The sequence below is a fragment of the Puntigrus tetrazona genome, chromosome 7 (assembly GCF_018831695.1).
Source record: "Puntigrus tetrazona isolate hp1 chromosome 7, ASM1883169v1, whole genome shotgun sequence".
NCBI classification, from domain to species: Eukaryota; Metazoa; Chordata; class Actinopteri; order Cypriniformes; family Cyprinidae; genus Puntigrus; species Puntigrus tetrazona.
Window position 1 is genome coordinate 13,955,710 of NC_056705.1, and position 14,721 is coordinate 13,970,430.

A 14,721-nucleotide genomic window follows, 5' to 3' on the forward strand; every position below is an offset into this window, starting at 1 on the left:
CCCAGGATCCACTGCCGCTCCGCACAATGCCCCCCTTTCACCCCCGCCTCTGTTCCCATACACCACGTGGAGGAGGGATGAAGTGAAAAGCCATTTTTAATTAGATGTATCAAAAACAAGCAGCCGACCTGCATATCTCAAATAAGGCCAATCTGTCTGCTAACCATAAGGCATATCTTATACATGAGTGTTTGTTCATGCAGGCTTATTTACAATAACAAACTAGGCCATAATTTAAGATACATATATATATATATATATATATATATATATATATATATATATATATATATATATATATATATATATATATATATATATATATATATATATATATATATATATATATATATATATATATATATATATATATATATATATATATATATATATATATATATATATATAGTCACAGTAATATTATACTGTAGAGTGAAATATTGGCACTGTAGTTCATTTTTAACTACTTAATGAATGGGATATCTTTTAGCGTTAAATTGCAGTAACACTACTAAGTGTTGAGCAGTGTTAATTTTTTACTCCAATCTCAGTTAATTTTACTCTGAAAATTGGACAGTGTTGAATTTAACTCTTAAAGAGTTGTTTTAACACCAAAATCTCTTATTGATGAGGCTCTTTGCAACCATGAGTTAAACTTCTTTTGAGTTTTCGCTATTAAAGTGTCAATTGAATTTACTTCCTGTTATTTTATCTTCATTAATTAGAATTCCTAAGTATGTAACTTGATCTTTCACTGGGATGTTGCGTATAGAGCCCCCCATTTTGTTGCTGTTCGTACTCGCTACTTGCTTCGCTATCCTTGCGTATTGTATTCGTTCTGATGTTTGTCACTTGCCAGCGTGAGTATTGTTTTTTGGTTCCCTTCCCCCCCCACACTGTAAATCATCAAGCGTTATGTGTTATGATGGACAGGTAAGGACGTCACGTGTATATAGTTCCTGTTTATTTCAGTTCAGTTTGTCCGATCTCGTTATATTCAGTTTGTTTGTAGAAGATTAAAACTGTTAATGTCACATTCTCGTCGAGTGCTCCTTCCTTGAAACACACCGTGACACAGGTCTATTAATGGGGGAAAAAAACTTTGGATGTAGTCAAGCTGTAAAAACTGTGCTCATTTATGGCTGGGACGTGGTGCTTCTGTTAATCGTGGTAATGTCACTACTGAGCAGCAACTACATGAAATTTTGATGTGATGTTTTCTGTGTTTCTATTCAATTTTTGTCATTTTTATTATGCCTACATTTAATCATGTTTGGCTCCTGTTCCAAAGATGCAGCACTGGTGATTTAACTGTGACCTTAAGCAGGGATTTCATATACGGAAAGAAAACCTTTGGAATCACCTGAATTACCAATATAAATATATAAAACTCTTTGAGCATTTCAAAATAAATATATAGTTGGCATCACAAAGGAATACATACATTTTCAGCTTTATAATCAAGTCAGTTGTACTGAAATTTGTGGAAGTGGCTAATGTCGTAATGTGTGTACAATGTATGTGTTGTCAACCGACATGGCATACACAGTTTTGATTCAATTCAACTCCAATCCAAAATTCTGTCAAGCTAACATGGGATGTGTTTTTGTGTGAAGTGTACATGAGTTATGTCATTTTGACATTTCTGAATATTTCTGTACATTCTACACTGATTGTTTGTGTCATGGATGACTGTAGTGCTGAATAAATGTATTTTCTTTTGATTTTATTCATTTTTATTTATTTTTTTGCATTTGGTAATATAACACATTGAATACATGTCTTAATACAACTACAAATATCTTAATACTTAACATCGAAATAAAACGATTATAATATCATACTTATATCTACTTGCTCTATTCTTATACTTCTGTACATTTTTTTTTTTTTTTTATTTTTTTTTTTTTAGAATATATTATACTTATGTAACTGTTACTATATCATACTTTATCTCGGATAATATTTTAAAACAATTGTCTTAACACATATTTATCTAACACAAATTCTAAATATAAATGATGCCACTTCAAGGTGCCAGGCACTTCTAGACGGGCAGGGAGTTTTCTTACTCCACGACCTGAAACAAAAACATAAATCAGTGTTATTTATCTTAATACATGACATTTGGAGCAAATATGAAAAAGAAAACAACATTTAGCAAATTCTAATCTTGGTACCATAAACCAGTCATGGAGCTGCATATCCTCCAGAAGAAGTCTCTGCTGGGGATCCGGCTGCAGACAATCACAAATCATCTGGCAGCATTCTGGTCAAAAAGTTGAGAGATGATTATGAACTTGTATGTTCCACTTTTTTATATCACGTTTCTAAATAGCATACTTTCATATTTGGTCATCTTTGATGAAGATCTTACCTTTGACAGATCAGTTTCGACCACGTATTCTTGCTGATCTCTTGCAGGTCTTCGTCGTCTGGATAATAACCACACACCATGACGAACAGCAGGATCCCTAAAGACCAAACCGTCGCCGGCTTTGCATGGTAGCTGCCGTTGATACTGAACTCCGGTGGACAGAATATTTCTGTACCTGGAAGAAAGGGGTTTGGATATTTAATGCATTTCTACAGCTAGGTGTGTTTCCGGGAGCTAAACGACCTGCTAGCAAATCGTAAAACTTACCACTGAAGGTCACATAGTCAGTGTCCTTCATGAGCTCGCCGCATCCAAAGTCGATCAACTTAACCTCCAATGTGTCTGGGTTCACCAGGAGGTTTTCCAGTTTTATGTCTCTATGGAAGACCCGCGCTCGCAGCAAATGTTAGCGGCCTGAAGGACCTGCCACATAAAATGTTGTGCTTGCCCCTCTCTGAGCCTTTGACGGACCTTCACGAAACTAAACAGGCTCATGCTAGGCATGGGTCGCTCCAAGACCATGACATAGTAGTCGGGTTGTCCTGCCAATCCAGGAGTTTGATTATGTATGGAACGCTGGGGTCCTCATTGGCCAAGAGTGTAAGGCCAATCTCCAAGGGGAGGCGACTGGGATGGCCAGGCTAAAAGAAAGCATGATGTTTAGTTGAAGGTGGTTTCTTAGATTTCACATGATATAAGACGCTAGAAACCGAAAACAACGACTGAGAAGCAACATTATAGAGAGCACAAGCTATTCACAATTCTGATATATGGCATATCTGGAGTCTTTTCGGCAATCTTCACAGCCACCTGTTCAAACAAAGCTAGAACAGCCAATTATCTGGTGCACAGAGATCATTCCAGTCACCAATACCAAACAAGTATGGAAGGTTTCATAGGTAAAAAAAAAAAAAATCAAACCTTAAGGCCATCCGTGCAGCGAGTCGCTGCATACACACAGCCACCGCCTCCTTTACCCAGCTGGGGCCCAAATTGTATTGCCAGAATACGTGATCTATTTATAAGACAAACAAATGCAGTTAGCAAAAATACGCATTCTATCATTTCTACTAATATTCATATATTTAATATTCAGTACTGTCGCCTTGCTCCTCCACTTCATTGTCTTCAGTGCAATTATCCTGCAGACAAATCTGATCTAAAGAGGGGAACACGAGTAATATGAATAAAATATTGCACACTCAAATTACAGTATACCTTTTAATTACATTACATGAATGTGTTTCTGAATCAAGATTTTTACTGTCAGGCTTGGCAATGAGGCCTACTAAATCCTTCACCGGGAAAGTGAGAATGGGGTTATAATGTCAGTAAACTTACCCTTGGCCAGCTCTTCCACTTTGTCCTCTTCATTCAAACTAGCTGGAATGTTGACATCCAGTTGTTGGGGGACGTCCGGCTCCAGCAGTTTCTCTATAGCAGGGAGGACTTCAGAGACTGGAGGGTCTTGATGATCATGGATCTCGACAACAACACATCCCTGTTGTAGAGAAGTCTGACCTACAGATGGAATATTAATCACGAAGTGGAAAAAATGCTCAGTAACAATTATGGACGATTTAGACAGTGCTATCTTAAGTATGTGAACAAGTGATTTTTTTTTTCAATTGTACACAAAAACATCAAAACATTCCCTAATTAAAGAATCTCCCTTGAATCAAAACTTCAATCATCGTCTGTGATTTTACCATCATTAAGTCTCCGATACAATGCCGCCTCCTTCTGGCAGACTTCCTCAGCCTTGGCCAGGTTGTATTTCCCAGCTTTTCGGCGGAAAAAGTGAAGAAGGCGACATCCCCAGAACTTTGGTCTCCCTGCCTCTTCTCTCCCTATCTCATCGGCAGCAGCACCAGGCGTCTCATCGTGAGGATGAGGATGGCGTTCCGGCCTGACGGGGGAGTATTTGAGCAGCACACAGGGGTCGGGTTCGTGTGCACGCCCCTTTAAACGCTTTCTTTAGTTTTGAAAACAGTCCCATTACAACAGGTTGTTTTTTTCCACTCAGCGAAACACTACACTAAAACTTCAACCAACAAAATGAGTTCTAAAATTCGAATCCTTTAAATAGTAGGGCGACACGTTCTAAAGTTCGGTGACGTCACTGAAGTCACGCGCTGATTTTTTCTTTTTTTTAAATAATAAATATATAATATTATATAATAATAATAAATATTATATAATAATAAAATAATACCACTACTAACAAAAGAATATACATTCAGATTTGCCTGGGTTAACAAAAAAAAAAAAAAAAAAACATAAAACAAATGAGTGTACATCTTAAGACACAAAGGATGAATACAGTTTTATACACAGATTATAGTTTCCATATATTTGTCCAAATAAATTTTAACTGAGGTTTAGAGCCAGTAAACTTTTGTTTATGAATATGAAATTTAGCTAACAGAAACTACAAATGAATTCTCTAATATTTCCTGTATTTTCTTTTGAGTAGTCATATGTTCCAAAGAAAGCATCTCTTAAACAAAAATAAAAGTCACTCACAAAATAAGATTGGATGAATGCTAAAAAATGTGATGAAAATGTTTCTGTGTAGGTGCACAGCCAAAACAAACGAATGAAGTCTTCTTCAGATGAATCACAAAACTGCGCTTCACTTCAATATCGGACTTATATTTCTTAAGAAAGATCTAAGTAGGGTAACATTTGTGAATCAGCTTAAATGTTATTTCCTTTATTTTATTGGTAAGCAGATATTTATGAGGCAGAGTGCATACTTTCTCCCAAGGTGTATTCTCCACTTTAATTTTCCAGTATGGAATTACATAAGGGATTGTTGCTATCTCTTTCTGGAAGAGAGCTCAGATTTTCTAGTTATATTTTTGTTGGTCTACAGAGAAGCACACTTTCCCGATCATCGTGTCAGTTAAAGACAGAGAGTTAGCGCATGGCCAGGGGGACGTGGTACCTATAGCAACAGAAAGGATACACCAGAAGGAATGGCATTGAAAACTACAGCATATTCATTGGCAGACACAGGAATATTATATTTCCGTAAGAAATCGGAATAGTTATAAAGTCTGCCTTGTGAGTTAAAGAGGTGTCCAACTTAAAAGAGAAAGTTATTTTGCGTCGTTTCAAGCGTTAACTCTCCTTTAGAGTTAACTAAGCCACACCCCAGTTTACGTACAAAACGTCTTGATTGAACCGGACCACATGCGGACAGACGCCATTTTACCTCTGTGCGAAGTGTGGTGGTAAGTCTGATATTTTAACTTCTTAATACATATTAATGAGAGAAATCATACAAGTTAATTCAAGTATTTATCATTTTTAACCGTAGGCTTATCTTGTTCGATCAAAAATAACTTTATTAATGATTAACTATCATTACACAGCCAGCGAGCCCTAACGTGATTTTTGTGACTTACCATATCATTCCACTGTACAAGTTAAATTATGTAAAACCTTTATTATGATTCGATTCTGTGTTTCGTGGCGCCTCGCATATGGCTATTGCTTTTAATTTACTGTAACGTTAGTCATAAGCTGTTCAGGAATATTATTTCCGATGCACATCCTCGGCTAATTCTACCACTGAAATTGATTATCATCAGACTAAAAAAAAAAAAAAATACAATTTTAATTCGAAGATTCCGCTTGGATTCCCTTCACCGTGCTTCTGTGAGACTAGGCCTTTAAGCACAAATTATGTTAATAAAAGGCTGTCCCCGTTATGTAACGTTCTTCATGGAAGGAAGGGTTTGCAGGCTTGCACGCTACGTCCGCGTGCAGCCCAATTTTAAAAATAATAAAAAAATATAATAAATAGAATTATTGTAAAAATAATTCCACCATGGCTGTGTAATTGTAGTAATTATTTGTAGATTAATATTTTAGGTCTCTAGTAATTGTTTGTAGACTAATATTTTAGGCTCTGTATCCTGAAGTAAATTTCAGTTTGTTTTTCTGTTTCAGTTCTAAGCAAATTACTTTCTTTCGACTTACAAAACAGAAGTATGGTTTGGGAATTATCACCTTGTTTCTGTCACTCGGAGATCCTCAAGGAGGAGTGGATATGTAAGTCATTATCTGTGATCAGAACTTGCACTATTATTGTTCTTTTTTTTTTTTTTTTTTTTTTTTTTTTTTTTTTTTAATGTTTTACTAAGATGTTGTCATTTTCAAGGGAGGGTAAGTTTTGAATTTTTTTTCTGAATTTCATTTTGTCAGGGACATTTTTATGATGGCCAAAAACACTGGATTCTTGTCGTGGCGCCTCAAGACCGTACAAAGGGGGACAAAACCTGCAGATAAGGATGATCCAAAAACAGGAAAAGGGAGGCCCTCTGCTTGACAGACAGCTGTGCTACTATGAAGATCAGCTGGATAATGACCAAAGTCTAGAGGCCATCTCTTTGATGAATCATACAAGTGAAAGTGAGGTCATCATGCAGAAGATGAGGGCAACGCTTGAATACAGACAGCGCCTTGTCCATGATCCAGAGAGGTCCACCACTGTTCTTTCAGTTTTTCCTTGATTTCTGGATACTAAAGGATTGGTATGAACTTTCTTCTTTACATATTTAAAGCGAAACAATATGCTATATATTGAATGTTCTGTGGTCATTTCTTGACATGTTTTCTTCTGCTGTAGATTCTTCAAGACTTCACGCTCCTCTTTGGGTCTGAAACTGCTTCCAGACTTTGGAAAGGTGGCCAACAGCTTTCAAAGCAATCATCTTCCAATCTGAACAGAGAAGGCAGTGAAGCCCAGGATTCTCCAGGTAGAGTTGTACAGAAGTAACTTTACTTTTTAGTAAGGCTTTGCAGTTAAAATATACCAGACTTGTTGTATTGTAAACATTTAACATGTGTTCTGTGTTTTTCAGAATGGGACAGTGACATATCTTCCTTCCTTCCTTCCTTCTACTCCTGCATCTTTTATGACCCCAGGCTTCAGGAAGAAAGAAAACCCAAAAGATCAGTATCTCTCAGGCTGTTGACCAAGATGGCGCCGCGAATGGCAGCCTCAGTGCTTAGCTCTCAAGTGCTCGTATTGTTTTTGTTAGTTTTTCCTGTTTTTTGTTTATCAAACCCCATCGTTTTTACCAGGGAGGAACTGCTGAACATTCGGCAGACCACTCCACAAAACATTTCACCGGTTTTTGATTATTCCGACGTTTTGTTGAACATCGTAGTTCAGCCGCGCAGACGGGGGAAACGGGCCGTCGCGCTTGTGAAACTCAGACAACGCGGACTCCGAACGCCGTTGCCCAGCTTTCACCTGGCGAACCTCCGCTCTCTACCCAACAAAATGGACAAACTTCTTCTGCTTACCCAGACTAATAGGGATTTGAATAGAACTCTGCTGCTCTGTGTTTCACGGAAACCTGGCTAAACGCTGCGATTCCAGACAACGCATTAAGTCTGCCGGGCTTTCAGCTGTTTAGAGCGGATCGCGTCGCAGAATTAACGGGGAAATCGCGCGGCGACGGAACGTGCTTTTACATCAAGGAAAGGTAGTGTACAGATGTAACTGTGTTAAAGAAGATGTGCTGCGCCGATGTAGAAGCGCTCTTCATTAACTGCAAGCCTTTCTACTCGCCGCGGGAGTTTTGCTCGTTTATTCTGGTGTGTGTTTACATCCCTCCGCAAGCGCACGTGAGCCTGGCTTTACAAAAACTCGTCGATCTGATCACAGAGACTGGGCAACAACACCCGGACTCTGTTTGAATCCTTCTCGGGACTTTAAAAGCCAACCTCTCACGCGAACTGCCAAAATTCAGACAGCACGTTACCTGTCCAACCAGCTAAACCTGTACTTGGGACTGTAAAAAGATGGACTAACAAAGCAGAGTGGGATTTACAAACCTGCTTTCTCTCACTGATTGGACTGTCTTTGAAGCTGCTGCCACAGATCTGGACGAGCTCACAGAAACGGTAACATCATATATCAGTTTCTGTGAGGACATACTGTATGCATTCCTACCAGGACTTATTTAACATACAACAATGACAAACCATGGTTCACTGCTCAACTCAGTCAGCTCCGTCAAGCCAAAGAAGATGCTCATGTGGATTGGGGACAGAGCCTTGTATAAGCAGGCCAAGTACACACTAGAGAAGGAGATCAGAGCGGCGAAGAGGAATTATTTGGAAAAGCTTCGCACTCAGTTCTCCTCTAGTGACACCGCTTCTGTGTGGAGAGGTCTGAAAGACATCACCAATTACAAGGCACCATCCCCCAGCACTGTGGCAAATCAACAACTGGCAGACGACCTGAACGAAGTTCTACTGCAGGTTTGAAAAGGAACCATTCTCACCTCCTGTAATCTCCTCTCCCCACACCTGCCCTTCAACTCAGCTAAGATGACGTGTGCCAGGTCTTCAGGAAGAGCAAAAGAAGGCAGGCACCAGGCCCAGACGGTGTGACTCCAGCCTGTCTGAAAACCTGTGCTGACCAACTGGCCCCCATCTTCACTCAGATCTTCAACAGATCATTGGAGCTGTGTGTAGTACCTTCATGCTTCAAACGCTCCACCATCATCCCCATCCCAAAGAAACCCAAAATTAATGGACTTAATGATTTCAGACCCGTGGCTCTGACGTCTGTGGTCATGAAATCATTTGGAAAACTGGTTTTGGGTTATCTGAAGGACTTTACAGGACCTTACTGACCCCTGCAGTTTGCCTACAGAGCAAAAACAGGTCAGTGGACGTACTTGGCAATAAAGTGATTCTGATTCTGATCTTGTGGTATTTCACAAAGTTGGTAACTGCACTGGTGACACTTGGTGACGAGGGCTATATACAGTATACTTCAAATTGATCAGGTAAACTCTGAAATGGATCAATTGATAAATGATCTCAAGCTAAACTTAAATTAATAGCCTGCATATACTTTTCTTCCCGGATTGTCTCCTGTTCTTTACTATGTTCAATTTATTTATATATATATTTATGATGATAAATATTGCTGTAGTTATGTCGTTATTGATCTTTTTTTTTTTCCCACCTCATTCAGGCATGCCGGAGTATACAGGAACACCTTGAGATGGAAGAGAATCGTCAGCCATACATTCTTGCCTCAGGGAGCAGCAAAGAAATCATCAGCAAGTTCTTCATTGTGGTGGATAAAAAGGTCATCCCTTGTCAGGCATCTTCACTAGCCGCAATTGATGAACTCTTCCAAGGTCCATTTTGTTTTCAGCGCCAGTTATGATTTTGAATGAGGAATGTATTTGTTGGCATCATGTATGGAATCAGAGTTTGTCAAACATCTCCATGCCTTCAATGTTGTTGCACAAGAGAACAGTCTTGTACTCAAAAAACTGAAGAGTTGTATTTCTACAAGCCATTTGATTTACAAATGTCCTATGGCAACGACAGTCTATTGTACATAGTTTTGGACCGTTATATTTAAGGCACTGACTTGATGGCTTAATGTTTGTGGTGGAATAAAGTTTTAAAGGGAGTTAAATAGTGATGTTTATTTCAGTAAATGTATTATTTTCTGATAGTGTAATGGATAGAGACCATTAACAAGAGGAAAAAAAAAAGGCAACATCCTTTAGTGTTTCATTTTGTTACTAAAAAGGTGTACTATCAGCACCAGGATGGTGTAATCTATGACTCCGATAAGGTTGAGGAGACCGTAGTTTCCATTTTTCCATAGTGTTAGTCCAACACGGAAGAGTGTAGAATTTTGACACTCCCAGTGTTTGCTACAAAGCTGCACTCAACTCTACAACAGTGTTGTTATTTTCATTGCTGTTAATATTTTACTCTCTCGGTGTTCATTGTAACACTGTGTTGGTGTTGTAAGAAGCAACACTTTTAAAAGTGTTGAGTTAACACTTTGTGGGTGGTTCCCATATGTACACTTTGAAAGTGTTGAAATGAACACTATTGGTGTTGATTTCCGGATTTCAAATTTACTGTGCAAAATATTCAGATTCCATAAATAATATCGGTGTGAGAAAACGCTTGTATATGAGGGGCAAGAACATCCGTTTATGAAAATGAGAAAGTTTGATAGGGATCTTTGAAACATTACAATTGCAAAGCAGTAGAAAATTCAGGCCACCAACTTTAGAGAAAATATAGTCGGGATAATATTCCAGAGTGAAGAGGGACCTTTGAGAAACATTTTGTTGTTTAATGTAGTAAAGTCCCACTTACCCTGTTTTGCTGGATTCATTAATACTGATTTCCTAACATAATGTGTTTTATTTTTCCAAACCAAGTTGTTTAACATGCTATCAACCCTTTTAATGTTCCTTCCTTCCCTGCGAAGATCTGAACTGAGTTTTCTCATCGCGCCAAACCGACAGGTAAGCTCTTTAAGTAATGTAATGAAACACAATTTGAATATTTTGTGTGACTGAATGTGTTGTATTTTGATGCAGTTGGTGTATGTAGTTTTGTTGGTTTATTTGGGAAATGCCGATTATTTTTTATTGGTGGGTTTATGGGTTTATATGCTATATTAGAAAATAAGCTAAATTACCTTGTAATTTAAATTGTAAATTGGTTACCTTGTATGACCAATTCTGATTAGAAAAACAGAGGTGACCATGCAACCTATTGCAACAGAATTTCACAGAATACTTAACATTTCACACTTTAATCTGTGTAATACTCTCTCACATTTTACAGACTATGCTGGTTAAGGTGAAACTTGGAGATGCTGTGTTTTGTAAGATCAAGACTATTGCTGTGAAAGATGACAATGTACTGTTATGTGGAATACTGATGGAAACCCTCTGTTTTGAGAACCATTTCCATGCATTTACAGTCAGACTGCATCCAGACAGAGTTTTAAAAGTAGTGAATGTTAATGAGCTGTTCTTTTCAGGTGAAATATGGCACAACAGATTCTGTACTGCATATAGTGCCCTATTATCATTTTATGCAGATGTGATGTTTTTTAAGATGTCATGTATGTGTTGAAGCCTGACAGTGTTTTAATAAATGTTTAGTTAATGAAGCAGTTTTCTTTTCTTTTTTTTTTTCTATTAAGAAAACGATGTAAGCGCTGACTTTGTCAATATTTCACTCTCTGGTTAAAGTGCACTGTAGTTAATTTTTTAACTACTTAATGAATGGGATATCTTGTAGTGTTAAATTGCAGTAACACTACTAAGTGTTGAGCAGTGTTAATTTTTTACTCCAATCGCAGTTAATTTTACTCTGAAAATCGGACACTTTTAAGGGTCATTTTATCACCAAATCTGAGTGGGACCAAATACACTCGGGTCCAGTGTTGAATTTAACTCTTAAAGAGTTGTTTTAACACCAAAATCTCTTATTGATGAGGCTCTTTGCAACCATGAGTTAAACTTCTTTTGAGTTTTCGCTATTAAAGTGTCAATTGAATTTACTTCCTGTTATTTTATCTTCATTAATTAGAATTCTAAGTATGTAACTTGATCTTTCACTGGGATGTTGCGATAGAGCCCCCATTTTGTTGCTGTTCGTGATTTCGCCACTTGCTTCGCTTATCCTTGCGTATTGTATTCGTTCTGATGTTTGTCACTTGCCAGCGTGAGTATTGTTTTGGTTTCCTTCCCCCCCACACTGTAAATCATCAAGCGTTATGTGTTATGATGGACAGGTAAGGACGTCACGTGTATATAGTTCCTGTTTATTTCAGTTCAGTTTGTCCGATCTCGTTATATTCAGTTTGTTTGTAGAAGATTAAAACTGTTAATGTCACATTCTCGCCGAGTGCTCCTTCCTTGAAACACACCGTGACACAGGTCTATTAATGGGGAAAAAACTTTGGATGTAGTCAAGCTGTAAAAACTGTGCTCATTTATGGCTGGGACGTGGTGCTTCTGTTAATCGTGGTAATGTCACTACTGAGCAGCAACTACATGAAATTTTGATGTGATGTTTTCTGTGTTTCTATTCAATTTTTGTCATTTTTATTATGCCTACATTTAATCATGTTTGGCTCCTGTTCCAAAGATGCAGCACTGGTGATTTAACTGTGACCTTAAGCAGGATTTCATATACGGAAAGAAAACCTTGGAATCACCTGAATTACCAATATAAATATATAAAACTCTTTGAGCATTTCAAAATAAATATATAGTTGGCATCACAAAGGAATACATACATTTTCAGCTTTATAATCAAGTCAGTTGTACTGAATTTGTGGAAGTGGCTAATGTCGTAATGTGTGTACAATGTATGTGTTGTCAACCGACATGGCATACACAGTTTTGATTCAATTCAACTCCAATCCAAAATTCTGTCAAGCTAACATGGGATGTGTTTTTGTGTGAAGTGTACATGAGTTATGTCATTTTGACATTTCTGAATATTTCTGTACATTCTACACTGATTGTTTGTGTCATGGATGACTGTAGTGCTGAATAAATGTATTTTCTTTTTGATTTTATTCATTTTTATTTATTTTTTTTGCATTTGGTAATATAACACATTGAATACATGTCTTAATACAACTACAAATATCTTAATACTTAACATCGAAATAAAACGATTATAATATCATACTTATATCTACTTGCTCTATTCTTATACTTCTGTACATTTTTTTTTTTTTTCAGATTTTTTTTTTTAGAATATATTATACTTATGTAACTGTTACTATATCATACTTTATCTCGGATAATATTTTAAAACAATTGTCTTAACACATATTTATCTAACACAAATTCTAAATATAAATGATGCCACTTCAAGGTGCCAGGCACTTCTAGACGGGCAGGGAGTTTTCTTACTCCACGACCTGAAACAAAAACATAAATCAGTGTTATTTATCTTAATACATGACATTTGGAGCAAATATGAAAAAGAAAACAACATTTAGCAAATTCTAATCTTGGTACCATAAACCAGTCATGGAGCTGCATATCCTCCAGAAGAAGTCTCTGCTGGGGATCCGCTGCAGACAATCACAAATCATCTGGCAGCATTCTGGTCAAAAAGTTGAGAGATGATTATGAACTTGTATGTTCCACTTTTTTATATCACGTTTCTAAATAGCATACTTTCATATTTGGTCATCTTTGATGAAGATCTTACCTTTGACAGATCAGTTTCGACCACGATTCTTGCTGATCTCTTGCAGGTCTTCATCGTCTGGATAATAACCACACACCATGACGAACAGCAGGATCCCTAAAGACCAAAACCGTCGCCGCTTTGCATGGTAGCTGCCGTTGATACTGAACTCCGTGGACAGAATATTTCTGTACCTGGAAGAAAGGGGTTTGGATATTTAATGCATTTCTACAGCTAGGTGTGTTTCGGGAGCTAAACGACCTGCTAGCAAATCGTAAAACTTACCACTGAAGGTCACATAGTCAGTGTCCTTCATGAGAGCTCGCCGCATCCAAAGTCGATCAACTTAACCTCCAATGTGTCTGGGTTCACCAGAGGTTTTCCAGTTTTATGTCTCTATGGAAGACCTCGCGCAGCAGCAAATGTTAGCGGCCTGAAGGACCTGCCACATAAAATGTTGTGCTTGCCCCTCTCTGAGCCTTTGACGGACCTTCACGAAACTAAACAGGCTCATGCTAGGCATGGGTCGCTCCAAGACCATGACATAGTAGTCGGGTTGTCCTGCCAATCCAGGAGTTTGATTATGTATGGAACGCTGGGGTCCTCATTGGCCAAGAGTGTAAGGCCAATCTCCAGGGGAGGCGACTGGGATGGCAGGCTAAAAGAAAGCATGATGTTTAGTTGAAGGTGGTTTCTTAGATTTCACATGATATAAGACGCTAGAAACCGAAAACAACGACTGAGAAGCAACATTATAGAGAGCACAAGCTATTCACAATTCTGATATATGGCATATCTGAGTCTTTTCGGCAATCTTCACAGCCACCTGTTCAAACAAAGCTAGAACAGTCAATTATCTGGTGCACAGAGATCATTCCAGTCACCAATACCAAACAAGTATGGAAGGTTTCATAGGTAAAAAAGAAAAAAATCAAACCTTAAGGCCATCCGTGCAGCGAGTCGCTGCATACACACAGCCACCGCCTCCTTTACCCAGCTGGGGCCCAAATTGCATTGCCAGAATACGTGATCTATTTATAAGACAAACAAATGCAGTTAGCAAAAATACGATTCTATCATTTCTACTAATATTCATATATTTAATATTCAGACTGTCGTCTTGCTCCTCCACTTCATTGTCTTCAGTGCAATTATCCTGCAGACAAATCTGATCTAAAGAGGGGAACACGAGTAATATGAATAAAATATTGCACACTCAAATTACAGTATACCTTTTAATTACATTACATGAATGTGTTTCTGAATCAAGATTTTTACTGTCAGGCTTGGCAATGAGGCCTACTAAATCCCTTCACCGGGAAAGT

At 37.9% G+C, this 14,721-nt stretch overlaps 2 long non-coding RNA genes and 1 pseudogene across 2 annotated transcripts; 1 reads left to right on the plus strand and 2 right to left on the minus strand.

Moving 5' to 3' along the window:
* Positions 1 to 1,923: 1,923 nt before the first annotated feature.
* LOC122347907 lies at positions 1,924 to 3,442 on the minus strand (annotated as a pseudogene).
* A 42-nt stretch (positions 3,443 to 3,484) lies between these two features.
* LOC122348115 lies at positions 3,485 to 4,227 on the minus strand. The gene is made up of 3 exons (XR_006251271.1): positions 4,087 to 4,227; positions 3,719 to 3,898; positions 3,485 to 3,536 (listed from the first exon to the last, which is right to left on the minus strand). It is a non-coding gene; the product is annotated as an uncharacterized LOC122348115 (long non-coding RNA).
* A 2,404-nt stretch (positions 4,228 to 6,631) lies between these two features.
* Positions 6,632 to 7,062, plus strand: LOC122348081. Its single transcript, XR_006251266.1, has 2 exons — positions 6,632 to 6,921; positions 7,017 to 7,062. It is a non-coding gene; the product is annotated as an uncharacterized LOC122348081 (long non-coding RNA).
* Positions 7,063 to 14,721: the final 7,659 nt, after the last annotated feature.